Source organism: Pristiophorus japonicus, chromosome 17, assembly GCF_044704955.1.
Source record: "Pristiophorus japonicus isolate sPriJap1 chromosome 17, sPriJap1.hap1, whole genome shotgun sequence".
Classification (NCBI taxonomy): Eukaryota; Metazoa; Chordata; class Chondrichthyes; family Pristiophoridae; genus Pristiophorus; species Pristiophorus japonicus.
The window spans coordinates 113,749,921-113,764,091 of record NC_091993.1 but is presented as its reverse complement, the minus strand read 5'-3'; the positions used below and the strand labels follow the sequence as shown (position 1 = coordinate 113,764,091).

General features: G+C 45.6%; 1 protein-coding gene across 1 annotated transcript in view; it reads left to right on the top strand.

Moving 5' to 3' along the window:
- The first annotated feature begins 3,308 nt into the window (after nt 1–3,308).
- LOC139228278 (uncharacterized) overlaps nt 3,309–14,171 on the top strand; it is a 104,867-nt gene continuing 94,004 nt past the window's right edge. Inside the window, exon 1 of the mRNA XM_070859461.1 lies at nt 3,309–3,354. The gene's annotated coding sequence lies outside the window, so the exon portion shown is untranslated. The remainder of the gene's footprint in view (nt 3,355–14,171) is intronic.

Sequence of the window (14,171 nt, the reverse complement as noted above, 5' to 3'; positions counted from 1 at the left end):
GACCCCTTTTATAACCGGAAGGTTGTTCGTGTCCTCCTTCGTGAATACCGAACCAAAGTACTTGTTCAATTGGTCCGCCATTTCTTTGTTCCCCGTTATGACTTCCCCTGATTCTGACTGCAGGGGACCTACATTTGTCTTTACTAACCTTTTTCTCTTTACATATCCATTGCACAAACATACTGAATGCTGCCTATTGGTATTATCTTGTCAAAGAACCCCTAAAAATTGCCTCAGCTGACAACAAGGGTCAGTCACCAGTCAACGGTTAACAATTTTTTCTTTATTGTTACCCTCACTGTGAGGCACGGGAGTTACGATAAAAGAGGAACAAGGGCCCAAATAGCGCAACAATAATCCAAAGCTAGCGATAAAAGCAGGGCAAATAAAAAATAGCTCGACAAGTGCAGTCAGACCAACTGGCCACCTTGAAAATCAACCTTGCAAATAGTCTTGTGGGTAGATGAATAGAAACATAGAAAATAGGTGCAGGAGCAGGCCATTCGGCCCTTCGAGCCTGCACCACCATTCAATATGATCATGGCTGATTAAACAACTTCAGTACCCCACCCCAGCTTTCTCTCCATACCCCCTGATCCCTTCAACTCCCTTTTGAATATATCCAACGAACTGGCCTCAACAACTTTCTGTGGTAGAGAATTCCACAGGTTCACAATGCTCTGAGTGTTAAACAAGCTGACCATCTTAAGTTCTTTGGAAAACAAATTATTAATCTATAACGGCCTTATGAATAACAACCCCATATATGGTGTGAGGTTCTTGCCAGGAGGAGGCATTAAAACCCAGCATCTGTTCAGCTTAGAGCAGAGGTATAAAGCAAAGACCATCCAGTTGTTTGAAGAACACCCAACTACCAGAACCTCTGCCCCATTTTTTCCCTTTTTTTTCTCTCTTTCCTAGGGCAGCTGTTGTTGATTCTGCCATTCCCATTAACACCCTATCTAGACTCATCTTTTGTTTCTTAACTTGTCCCATTACCATCTAGTCCCTCGGAGTCGAGGATGACTTGCTTCCACACTAACATGAGTTCTCAGGTGACTGATGAGTCCAATGCAGGACCTACAGTCTCTGTCACAGGTAGGGCAGATGGTAGTTGGAGGGACGGCTGGGTGGGGTGCTTGGGTTGTCGTGCGCTTCTTCCGCGTGCTCCCGGTGAAGAGACTCGAGGTGACCGGCGCCTTCCCGGAAGCTTCTCCTCCACTTTGGGCGGTCTTGGGCCAGGGACGGCCAGGTGTCGGTGGGGACGTTGCACTTTTTCAAGGCGGCTTTGAGGGTGGGTCCTTGAAATGTTTCCTCTGCCCACTTGGGGTTCACTTGCCGTGTAGGAGTTCCGAGTCGAGCACTTGCTTTGGGAGTCTCGAGTCAGGCATGCAAACAATGTGGCCCGCCCAACGGAGCTGGTCGAGTGTGCTCAGCGCTTCGATGCTGGGGATGTTGGCCTGATCCTTAAACACGCTCTTCCTCAGGTAACCGAAGGCTGCACTGGCACACTGAAGACGGTGTTGGATTTCATCATCGACGTCTGCCCTTGTTGACAGTCGGCTCCCGAGGTAATCTCCTTTAGCCTTGCACCATCATCCCCTTTGTCTCTTAATCTCTTCTGTCTTCCATCCTATCACAGATCTTACCCATTATTCTTTCCTCTCTCCCCCCTACCCCCCACGCCGCTTTCCCCACCCCTACACTTGCTTAAAATCCCGTGACATTGCTAACTTTTTCCAGTTCTGCCGAGGGGTCATCGACCTGAACTGTTACCTCTGTTTCTCTCTCCACAGATGCTGTCTGACCTGCTGAGTATTTCCAGCATTTTCTGTTTTTATTTCAAATTCCAACAACCGTAGTATTTTGCTTTTGTCTCAGAAGACTGTCCCCTAGCTGTCAGAAAACTTAAGAGTGACCACACTGTCAAATTGATTGCGACTTCCACCCGGAGATCAAACATGGTAATATTTTTTAATCTCTAATATTCGACTGGGAGCTTAGTGTTGTGTTGATCTCTGTTATTATAATTGTCTTCTAATTTTTGATACTTTTACATGTTTGCTTTTACTATTAATAAATGGGTCATTAAATACCATTTTGTGTCACATCCGAATCTGTTACAATAGTCGATAGGTTTCCACAGGCTATCACACAGGGTAAAACTAATCTTCGCTTAGAAACACACGGGTTAATTAAGACAGCATCTGCGGAGAGAGAAACAGAGTTAATGTTTCGGGTCGATGACCTTTTGTCTGCTTCTCTCTCAACAACAACTTGCATTGATATAGTGCCAAGGTGCTTCACAGGAGTATTAAAAGACCCCAAAAAATTGACATTGAGACGCATAAGAAGATATAATGGCAGATGATGAAAAGCTTGGTCACAGAGGTAGCTTTTAAGGAGCGTCTTGAAGGAGGAAAGAGAGGTTGCGAGATGTAGAGGTTTATGCAGGGAGTTCCAGAGCTTGGGGCCTGGGCAACAGAAGGTACGGCCACCGATGGTTGAGTGATTATAATCAGGGATGCTCATGAGGGCGAAATTGAAGGAGCACCGTTATCTTGGAGTGGGGGCGGGGGGGGGGAGTTGTGGGGCTGGAGGAGATTACAGAGATAGGGAGGGGACGAGGCCATAGAGAGATTTGAAAACAAGGATGAGAATTTTGAAATCGAGGCGTTGCTTACCTGGGAGCCAATGTAGGTCAGCGAACACAGGGCTGATGGGTGAGCGGGACTTGGTGCGAGTTAGGACACGGGCTGCCGAGTTTTGGATGGCCTCAAGTTCACGTAGGGTAGAATGTGGGAGGCCAGCCAGGAGTGCGTTGGAATAGTCAAGTCTGGAGGTAACAAAGTCTAGCGGCATCGCCACAGATGTTGCCTGACCTGCTGAGTATTTCCAGCATTTTCGGTTTTTATTTCGTATTGGACTGTTCAGCCACCTAAGGACTCATATTTAGAGTGGAAGCAAGTCTTCCTCGATTCCGAGGGACTGCCTATGATGATGATGACAATTGAAGCATCACTTCTTCACTTTTGAATTCCAACCCCCCCTTGAGATAATGCTATTAGCCTCACTGATTACTTGTTTTGCACCTGTGACCTGTCGATGACCTTTTATCAGAAGTGCCAGTGTTTTTGCTTTTGTTATCATTAGACTAGATCATTGCTGTTAAATGTAATGCAATCAGATGTAAAACCTGTTTAAAACTAGCGAGCAGAAGGTGAGCAGTTTGGCTGATGGGGAGCGGCTCTTTAAGAGGTGGGTGTGGTTGCTGAGTTAGGAATCAGGTGACTTGGGGGTTTTGTCGGTATTTCCAGTCGACATTCAAGGGGAGAGATCGCTGTGCACTGAAAGGTGAGAGGCTGCTGCAGATATTGGCACTTTTTGCTGAAATAGAGGGAGACAAATTCTTGAGGAGATGGATAGAGCATGTGGGTGTTATTTAAAAAATGTAATTAGATGTACTTGGAACTGAAAAGAAGTTGCTCATTTTATTCTTTTAATTCCCAATTTTCCACCCACCCCAGTCAGTCAGTGGGTAGCACTCTCGCCTGAGTCAGAAGGTTGTCGGTTCAAGTCCCACTCCAGGAACTTGAGCACATGAATCTGGGCTGATGCTCTGAGGGAGTGCTGCACTGATGGAGGTGAGACATTAAACCGTCTGCTCTCTCAAGTGGACGTAAAAGGTCCCATGGCACTATTTCGAAGAAGAGCATATTTATCCCTCAATCAACGTAGCAAAAAACAGTTTATCTGGTAATTATCACATTGCTGTTTGTGGGAGCTTGCTGTGTGCTATTGGTTGCTGCGTTTCCCACATTACAAGTGACCATTCTCCAAAAAGTGCTTCATTGGCTGTAAAGCACTTTGGGACATGTGGTCATGAAAGGTGCTATATAAATAGAAGTCTTTCTTTCTCAACTCGTCTAGAAGTCATTAACTCCTTGCAGATGTTAGTCCCACTATTGGGCCCAATACTGAGCCAGTGCTAATCTCCAGAGGGGCAGTAGGTTGCAGTACTGCAACTGACTGATGTGGGCTAACTATCGAATTGATATCTGCCAACACCTGTTGGAAATGTGTATGTATTGGGCTATGACAGAATCAGGCACAGCTGTGAGTGTCTTTGAGATCAAATAAAAAGAACTGTCATTTAAATTGTGCCTTCCATGTCCTCATGATGCCCCAAGGAGTTTCACAGCCAACCAATTCACTGTTGTAGGCAAAAACAGCATCAATCTGCATACAGCAAGGTCCCACAAACAGCAAAGCGATAAATAACCAGTTAAAGGAAGACTTGCATTTATATAGCGCCTTTCACGACCACCGGACGTCTCAAAGTGCTTTACAACAGTGACTATACTCAAAGTAATGTGGGAAACGTGTCAGCTGGCTTGCACACAGCAAGTTAATCTGTTTTTAATGGTGTTGGTTGTGGGATATGCACTGGGAAAATTCCCTTGCTCTTTTTAAGTAGTGCACTGGGCCGTTTTACATGAGCTTTTGCAGACAGAACCTTGCTTTATGTCTCAACTGAAACGCAACACTTGTGTCTCTGCTGTATTCCCTCAATACTGCACCGAAGGGTCAATCTAGATTTGTGCGCGCAAGTTTCAGACTGGGGTTTAAACCCACAAATCTTCTGACTCGATTCAAGAGTGCTCTCACTGAGCCAAGCTCAATAGACTGCTGCCTCTGTCCAAAGACTTGTGTACAAAATGACACTCTGAGGGAGTGCTCCATTGTCGGAGGTGCCATCTTTTGGATGAGACATTAAACCGAGGCCCCGACTGCTCTCGGGTGGATGCAAAATAACCACGCAACACTATTTTGAAGAGGAGGAGGAAGAGAGTTATCCACAGTGCCCTGGCCAATATTTATCCCTCAATCAACATCAGAAAAACAAATTACATGGTCATTATCACATTGCTGTTCGTGGGAGCTTGCTGTGCGCAATTTAGCTGCCGCTCAAAAAGTACTTCCTTGGCTGTAAAGTGCATTGGGATGTCCTGAGGTCGTTAAAGGCACTATATAAATCCAAGTCTTGTGGCTTATAATACAAGAACATAAGAATTAGGAATAAAAGTAGGCCATCTAGCCCCTCGAGCCTGCTCCATCATTCAACAAGGTCATAGCTGATCTGGCCGTGGACTCGGCTCCACTTACCCGCCCGCTCCCCGTAACCCTTAATTCCCTTATTGGTTAAAAATCTATCAATCTGTGATTTGAATACATTCAATGAGCTAGCCTCAACTGCTTCCTAGGGCAGAGAAGTCCACAGATTCACAACCCTCTGGGAGAAGAAATTCCTTTTCAACTTGGTTTTAAATTGGCTTCCCTGTATTTTGAGGGTGTGCCCCCGAGTTAGGGGTGCATGCAATAAGGGTGCAGCAGTTATAATGGGTGACTTTAATATGCACATAGATTGGGCTAACCAAATTGGAAGCAATACGGTGGAGGAGGATTTCCTGGAGTGCATAAGGGATGGTTTTCTAGACCAATATGTCGAGGAACCAACTAGGGGGGAGGCCATCTTAGACTGGGTGTTGTGTAATGAGAGAGGATTAATTAGCAATCTCGTTGTGCGAGGCCCCTTGGGGAAGAGTGACCATAATATGGTGGAATTCTGCATTAGGATGGAGAATGAAACAGTTAATTCAGAGACCATGGTCCAGAACTTAAGGAAGGCTAACTTTGAAGGTATGAGGTGTGAATTGGCTAGGATAGATTGGCGAATGATACTTAAGGGGTTGACTGTGGATGGGCAATGGCAGACATTTAGAGACCGCATGGATGAACTACAACAATTGTGCATTCCTGTCTGGCGTAAAAATAAAAAAGGGAAGGTGGCTCAACCGTGGCTATCAAGGGAAATCAGGGATAGTATTAAAGCCAAGGAAGTGGCATACAAATTGGCCAGAAATAGCAGTGAACCTGGAGACTGGGAGAAATTTAGAACTCAGCAGAGGAGGACAAAGGGTTTGATTAGGGCAGGGAAAATGGAGTACGAGAAGAAGCTTGCAGGAAACATTAAGACGGATTGCAAAAGTTTCTATCGATATGTAAAGAGAAAAAGGTTAGTAAAGACAAACGTAGGTCCCCTGCAGTCAGAATCAGGGGAAGTCATAACGGGGAACAAAGAATTGAACAAGTACTTTTGATTCGGTATTCACTAAGGAGGACACTAACAACCTTCCGGATATGAGGTCAGAGGGTCTAGTAAGGAGGAGGAACTGAGGGAAATCCTTATTAGTCGGGAAATTGTGTTGGGGAAATTGATGGGATTGAAGGCCGATAAATCCCCAGGGCCTGATGGACTGCATCCCAGAGTACTTAAGGAGGTGGCCTTGGAAATAGCGGATGCATTGACAGTCATTTTCCAACATTCTATTGACTCTGGATCAGTTCCTATGGAGTGGAGGGTAGCCAATGTAACTTCACTTTTTTAAAAAAAAAAAAAGGAGGGAGAGAGAAAACAGGGAATTATAGACCAGTCAGCCTGACATCGGTAGTGGGTAAGATGATGGAATCAATTATTAAGGATGTCATAGCAGCGTATTTGGAAAGAGGTGACATGATAGGTCCAAGTCAGCACGGATTTGTGAAAGGGAAATCATGCTTGACAAATCAGGAATTTTTTGAGGGTGTTTCCAGTAGAGTGGACAAGGGAGAACCAGTTGATGTGGTATATTTGGACTTTCAGAAGGCTTTCGACAAGGTCCCACACAAGAGATTAATGTGCAAAGTTAAAGCACATGGGATTGGGGGTAGTGTGCTGACATGGATTGAGAACTGGTTGTCAGACAGGAAGCAAAGAGTAGGAGTAAATGGGTACTTTTCAGAATGGCAGGCAGTGACTAGTGGGGTGCCGCAAGGTTCTGTGCTGGGGCCCCAGCTGTTTACACTGTACATTAATGATTTAGACGAGGGGATTAAATGTAGTATCTCCAAATTTGCGGATGACACTAAGTTGGGTGGCAGTGTGAGCTGCGAGGAGGATGCTATGAAGCTGCAGAGCGACTTGGATAGGTTAGGTGAGTGGGCAAATGCATGGCAGATGAAGTATAATGTGGATAAATGTGAGGTTATCCACATTGGTGGTAAAAACAGAGAGACAGACTATTATCTGAATGGTGACAGATTAGGAAAAGGGGAGGTGCAACGAGACCTGGGTGTCATGGTACATCAGTCATTGAAGGTTGGCATGCAGGTACAGCAGGCGGTTAAGAAAGCAAATGGCATGTTGGCCTTCATAGCGAGGGGATTTGAGTACAGGGGCAGGGAGGTGTTGCTACAGTTGTACAGGGCCTTGGTGAGGCCACACCTGGAGTATTGTGCACAGTTTTGGTCTCCTAACCTGAAGAAGGACATTCTTGCTATTGAGGGAGTGCAGCGAAGGTTCACCAGACTGATTCCCAGGATGGCGGGACTGACCTATCAAGAAAGACTGGATCAACTGGGCTTGTATTCACTGGAGTTCAGAAGAATGAGAGGGGACCTCATAGAAATGTTTAAAATTCTGATGGGTTTAGACAGGTTAGATGCAGGAAGAATGTTCCCAATGTTGGGGAAGTCCAGAACCAGGGGTCACAGTCTAAGGATAAGGGGTAAGCCATTTAGGACCGAGATGAGGAGAAACTTCTTCACCCGGAGAGTGGTGAACCTGTGGAATTCTCTACCACAGGAAGTTGTTGAGGCCAATTCACTAAATATATTCAAAAAGGAGTTAAATGAAGTCCTTACTACTAGGGGGATCAAGGGGTATGACGAGAAAGCAGGAATGGGGTACTGAAGTTGCATGTTCAGCCATGAACTCATTGAATGGCAGTGCAGGCTCGAAGGGCCGAATGGCCTACTCCTGCACCTATTTTCTATGTTTCTAGTCTCTCCGACCAGTGGAAACAACCTCTCTGCCTCTATCTTGTCTATCCCTTTCATTATTTTAAATGTTTCTGTAAGATCACCCCTCATCCTTCTGAACTCCCAACGAGTAAAGACCCAGTCTACTCAATCTATCATCATAAGGTAACCCCCTCATCTCCGGAATCAGCCAAATGAATCGTCTCTCTACCCCTTCCAAAGCTAGTATATCCTTCCTTAAGTAAGGTGACCAAAACTGCACGCAGTACTCCAGGTGCGGCCTCACCAATACCCTGTACAGTTGCAGCAGGACCTCCCTGCTTTTGTACTACATCCCTCTCGCAATGAAGACCAACATTCCATTCGCCTTCCTGATTACCTGCTGCACCTGCAAACTAACTTTTTGGGATTCATGCACAAGGACTCCAAAAGAGTTTCATGCACAAGGACCCCCAGGTCCCTCTGCACCGCAGCATGTTGTAATTTCTCCCCATTCAAATAATATTCTCTTTTACTGTTTTTCTTTACAAGGTGGATGACCTCACATTTCCCGACATTGTATTCCATCTGCCAAACCTTAGCCCATTCGCTTACCCTATCTAAATCTCTTTGCAGCCTCTCTGTGTCCTCTACACAACCTGCTTTCCCACTAATCTTTGTGTCATCTGCAAATTTTGTTACACTACACTCAGTCCCCTCTTCCAGGTCATCTATGTATATTGTAAACAGTTGTGGTCCCAGCACCGATCCCTGTGGCACACCACTAACCACCGATTTCCAACCCGAAAAGGACCCATTTATCCCGACTCTCTGCTTTCTGTTAGCCAGCCAATTTTCGATCCATGCTAATACATTTCCTCTGACTCCGCGTACCTTTTATCTTCTGCAGTAACCTTTTGTGTGGCACCTTATCGAATGTCTTTTGGAAATCTAAATACACCACATCCATCGGTACACCTCTATCCACCATGCTCGTTATATCCTCAGAATTCCAGTAAATTAGTTAAACATGATTTCCCCTTCATGAATCCATGTTGCGTCTGCTTGATTGCACTATTCCTATCTAGATGTCCCGCTATTTCTTCCTTTTTTAATAGCTTCAAGCATTTTCCCCACTACAGATGTTAAACTAACCGGCCTATAGTTACCTGCCTTTTGTCACATGCTACTGTGGCACCCTTAGTCATAAAATCAAGAAGAAGCCACTTGGAAGAAAATTGGTGTTTTAAAAAAAAAAGTGTGGGGGAAATATGTTCTGACATTTTTTATGGCATAATTACTAAACCCCTTGGGTACCACTGACAGACTGCTACTTGACTTGTCTACCCAATGATGAATAGATAACTGTTGGCTCTTTAGCCTTTTTTTTGTTCTGAGGATGTGGATGACACTGGCAAGACTGCGTTTCCCTTGTCCTGAGTGCAGTAAATGTAGAAACATGGAAAATAGTTGCTGGAGTAGGCCATTCGGCCCTTCGAGCCTGCACCACCATTCAATAAGATCATGGCTGATCATTCCTTCAGTACCCCATTTCTGCTTTCTCTCTATACCCCTTGATCCCTTTAGCCGTAAGGGCCATATCTAACTCCCTCTTGAATATATCCAATGAACTGGTATCAACAACTCTCTGCGGTAGAGAATTCCACAGGTCAACAACTCTCTGAGTGAAGAAGTTTCTCCTCATCTCACTTCTAAATGGCTTACCCTTTATCCTTAGACTGTGTCCCCTGGTCCTGGACTTCCCCAACATCGGGAACGTTCTGCCTGCATCTAACCTTCCAGTCCCGTTTAGAATTTTATATGTTTCTATGAGATCCCCTCATCCTTCCAAACTCCAGTGAATACAGGTCCAGACGATCCAGTCTCTCCTCATATGTCAGTCCTGCCATCCCGTGAATCAGTCTGGTGAACCTTCGCTGCACTCCCTCAATAGCAAGAACGTTCTTCCTCAGATTAGGAGACCAAAACTGAACACAATATTCCAGGTGAGGCCTCACCAAGGCCCTGTACAATTGCAGTAAGACCTCCCTGCTACTATACTCAAATCCCCTAGCTTTGAAGGCCAACATACCATTTGTTGCCTCCACCATCTGCTGTACCTGCTTGCCAACTTTCAATGACTGATGTACCATGACACCCAGCTCTTGTTGCACCTTCCCTTTTCCTAATCTGCTGCCATTCAGATAGTATTCTGCCTTCGTGTTTTTACCACCAAAGTGGATAACCTCGCATTTATCCACATTATACTGCATTTGCCCACTCTCCTAACCTGTCCAATTCACCCTGCAGCCTCTTAGCGTCCCCCTCACAGCTCACACCGCCACCCAGCTTCGTGTCATCTGCAAACTTGGAGATATTACACTCAATTCCTTCATCCAAATCATTAAGGTACACTGTAAAGAGCTCGGATCCCAGCACTGAGCCCTGCGGCACCCCACAAGTCACTGCCTGCCATTCTGAAAAGGACCCGTTTATTCCGACTCTCTGCTTCCTGTCTGCCAACTAGTTCTCTATCCATGTCAATACATTAGCCCCAATACCATGTGCTTTGATTTTGCACACCAATCTCTTGTGTGGGACCTTGTCAAAAGCCTTTTGAAAGTCCAAATACACCACATCCACTGGTTCTCCCTTGTCCATTCTACTAGTTACATCCTCCAAAAAATTCCAGAAGATTTGTCGAGCACCATTTCCCTTTCATAAATCCATGCTGACTTGGACCGATCCTGTCACTGCTTTCCCAATGCGCTGCTATTTTTCATCTTTAATAATTGATTCCAACATTTTCCCCACCAACCAGTCTGTAATTCCCCGTTTTCTCTCTCCCTCTTTTAAAAAGTGGTGTTACATTAGCTACCCTCCAGTCCATAGGAACTGATCCCGAGTCGATAGACTGTTGGAAAATGATCGCCAATGCATCCACTATTTCTAGGGCCACTCCCTTAAGTACTCTGGGATGCAGACTATCAGGCCCCGGGGATTTATCGGCCTTCAATCCCTGATCTTCGAACACTCTCTTCCTCAGGCAGCCAAAGGCTGCGCTGGCGCACTGAAGGCGATGTTGAACCTCGCCGTTGATGTCTGCCCTTTGCTGATAATAGGCTCCCGACATCTGGATTCCATCCACTACGAGGTACAACGGACATGATCTTTACGGTATAGCATCTGTTAGGTGTTATATTCAAAAAGGGGTTAGATGTAGTCCTTACTACTAGAGGGATCAAGGGGTATGGTGAGAAAGCAGGAATGGGGTACTGAAGTTGCATGTTCAGCCATGAACTCATTGAATGGCGGTGCAGGCTCGAAAGGCCGAATGGCCTACTCCTGCACCTATTTTCTATATGTTCTAAACACCACTCGGAGTCCGTTAACCTTTAAAGTAAATGCAGTTTTTATTAATAAAAATACAAGCCAGCGAGGGAGCTATCCTTGAAGGAATGCTCAAAGAAATTGCCAGAGACATCTTATTTTATACAGTTTCAGATTATAATTATGCAAGTTACAATTAATACATGCTGATTGGTACAGTGCTTCCTCCAATCTGGCTTCTATATGCCTTAATTGGTAATTCCGGATACATGTTATGATTTTTTAAATTTAACTTTTATCTTATGAAATTCAAATTCTATGTTATCTGTGTCTGTGCCCGGCTCCCAAGGTCTTTGGTCTATGAAGTGGAACATCTGCTCCTCTGAGGAATGCATCCCACACATGCTTTCCCACAGTCTGAAAAACAAACTGTGGGATCCATTTTAAAACCCTATTGACTCCATTTTAAACCATTCCAATTATTATAATGAATTGTAATTATGATTTGTAATCTGCCCTTTCAGCATCTTACAGCACAGAAGGAGGCTATTCGGCCCATTGTGCATGTGCTGGCTCTTTGTGCTTCATTGATTGTAAAGCACTTTGGGATGTCCTGAGCTTATGAAAGGCACCATATAAATGCAAGGCTGTCTTTCCTTGAAAGAGCTATCCAAATACCACTCCCCACTGCTTACCCTATTGCCCTGCAAATTGTTTTTTCTTCCAATTCCTTTTTGAAAGTTACTATCGAATCTGCTTCCACCACCCTTTCAGGGAGTGCATTCCGCATCATCATAACTCGCTGCGTAAAAACAATCTCCTCATTTCCCCTCTGTTTCTTTAGCCCCATAACAGTGATTATCTGCACGAACATTGTCCATGTGCCTGGTCGGTCCCGCTGCTTTTCGCGTGTGCGCACTCAATCCCCTTCTGTCCATGTGTGCTGTCGCCGAGGTGTGTCTGCGCATACGCGGGCCCCCACAGTTGATGCACGGGCCCCCACAGTTGCGGCTGCAGTGTAGCGTGGGCCAGGCTTTCCTCAAGCTCTGTGGGAGAAGGCCCCTCACTGGATCTGTGCTGGCTGGTGCGAGAGGGAGAGGGAGAGGGAGAGGGAGGGTGCGAGAGGGAGAGGGGGGGTTGCCAGAATGTGTTTATTCACAACACCAAATTTTGGTGTTGCGAATAAACACATTCTTAACTTAAATCTTTGTGTCCTCTGCTAACCGACCTACCTGCCAGTGGAAACCGTTTCTCCCAATCCACTCTATCTCCCCTCATAATTTTGAACACCTCAATTAAATCTTCTCTTAACCTTCTCTACTCTTAAGGAGAACAATCCCAGCTCCTTGGGGGGTCTCCACATAACTGAAGACCCTCAACTCTGGTACCATTCTAGTAAATCTTCTCTGCATCTTCTCCAAGTACCCCCTCTGTAAAGCTCCTTTTGTATTGCCCAAACTGCTGATTTATATAAGTTGGGTTAGGAACTGTTGATTTTACAAGATTTGATAAAATGTTGATTATTAGTGGACTATTGTTAGTCTGCCACATGATATAATTAGAAGAATTGACTCGATGGTGACCTAACACGCTCGGTCACATAGACAACTGAAGAAGTAAAGGAGCAGAGCTTTCCTGGTTTGAGGTTGTGGCTGGATTTGTGAGGGTCACCATGTAAAACAACAGGACCGAGATGGATGGAATGGATTGGCCACAATAGGTGGAAACCATGAATGAACAACAACTTTCATTTATATCGAAGGTTGAATGTGGGAAAACATCCCAAGGAGCTTCACAGGAATGTTATCAGACAACAAAAATGAAACCAGCCAACGGAGGAGATAATAGGCCAGGTGACTGAAAGCTTGGTCTAAGAGGTAGGTTTTAAGGAGGGCCTTAAAGGAGGAAAGAGAAGTTTAGGGAGGAAATCCTAACGCTCGGGGCCTGCATGGCTGATGTCATGCCACTAATGGTGGGATGAAGGGAATCGTGGATGTGTAAGAGACCAGAGTTGAAGGAACCTCTGAGGTTTGTAGGGCTGGAGGAGATTAGAGGTAGGGAGGGGCGAGGCCATGGAGAGATTTGAACACGAGGATGAGAATTTTAAACTCTGGCTCCCGGTCCACTAACGACTCAATGTAGGTCAGTGAGCACGGGGGTGATGGATGGATGAGTGAGACTTGGTGCGGGTTAGGATATGGACAGCAAAGTCTTCATGAGTGAAAACAACCACTATATACTGGTAGAGAAGGACTAAAGATTGCATGCCAACCAACGAAGGAAGAAAAAGGGTGAAGGCAAATGAGGGACTTGCTTCCGTAACAAGAAGTCGAGCTGTTTTATACTCTCTCTTTCTCTCTCTCGATTGATCAGCCTATATCTATATCTATATTTCAATCTATTTATCCATCATCATCATAAACAGTCCCTCGAAATCGACCTTGCTTCCACTCTAAAAGTGAGTTCTCAAGTGATTGTACAGTCCAATATAGGAATTACAGTCTCTGTTGCAGGTGGGACAGACAGTGGTTGAAGGAAAGGGTGGGTGGGGAGTCTGGTTTGTCGCACGTTCCTTTCGCTGCCTGCACTTGTTTTCTGCATGCTCTCGACGACGAGACTTGAGGTGCTCAGCACCCTCCCGGATGCGCTTCCTCCACTTGGGGCGGTCTTTGGCCGGGGGCTCCCAGGTGCCGGTGGGGATGTTGCACTTTTATCAGGGAGGCTTTGAGGGTGTCCTTGAAATGTTTCCTCTGCCCACCTGGGGCTCGTCTGTCGTGTAGGCATTCCGAGTAAAGCTCTTGCTTTGGGAGTCTCGTGTCGGGCATGCGGACAATGTGGCCCCGCCCAACGGAGCTGGTCAAGTGTGGTCGATGCTGGGGATGTTGGCCTGATTGAGAACACTGATGTTGATGTGTCTATCCTCCTATCTATGGTGTCAGCTGTGGCTGAGTGGGTAGCACGTGCGCACTAAGTGCGTGCAGCAGAGCTGGTCGTCTTGGTTA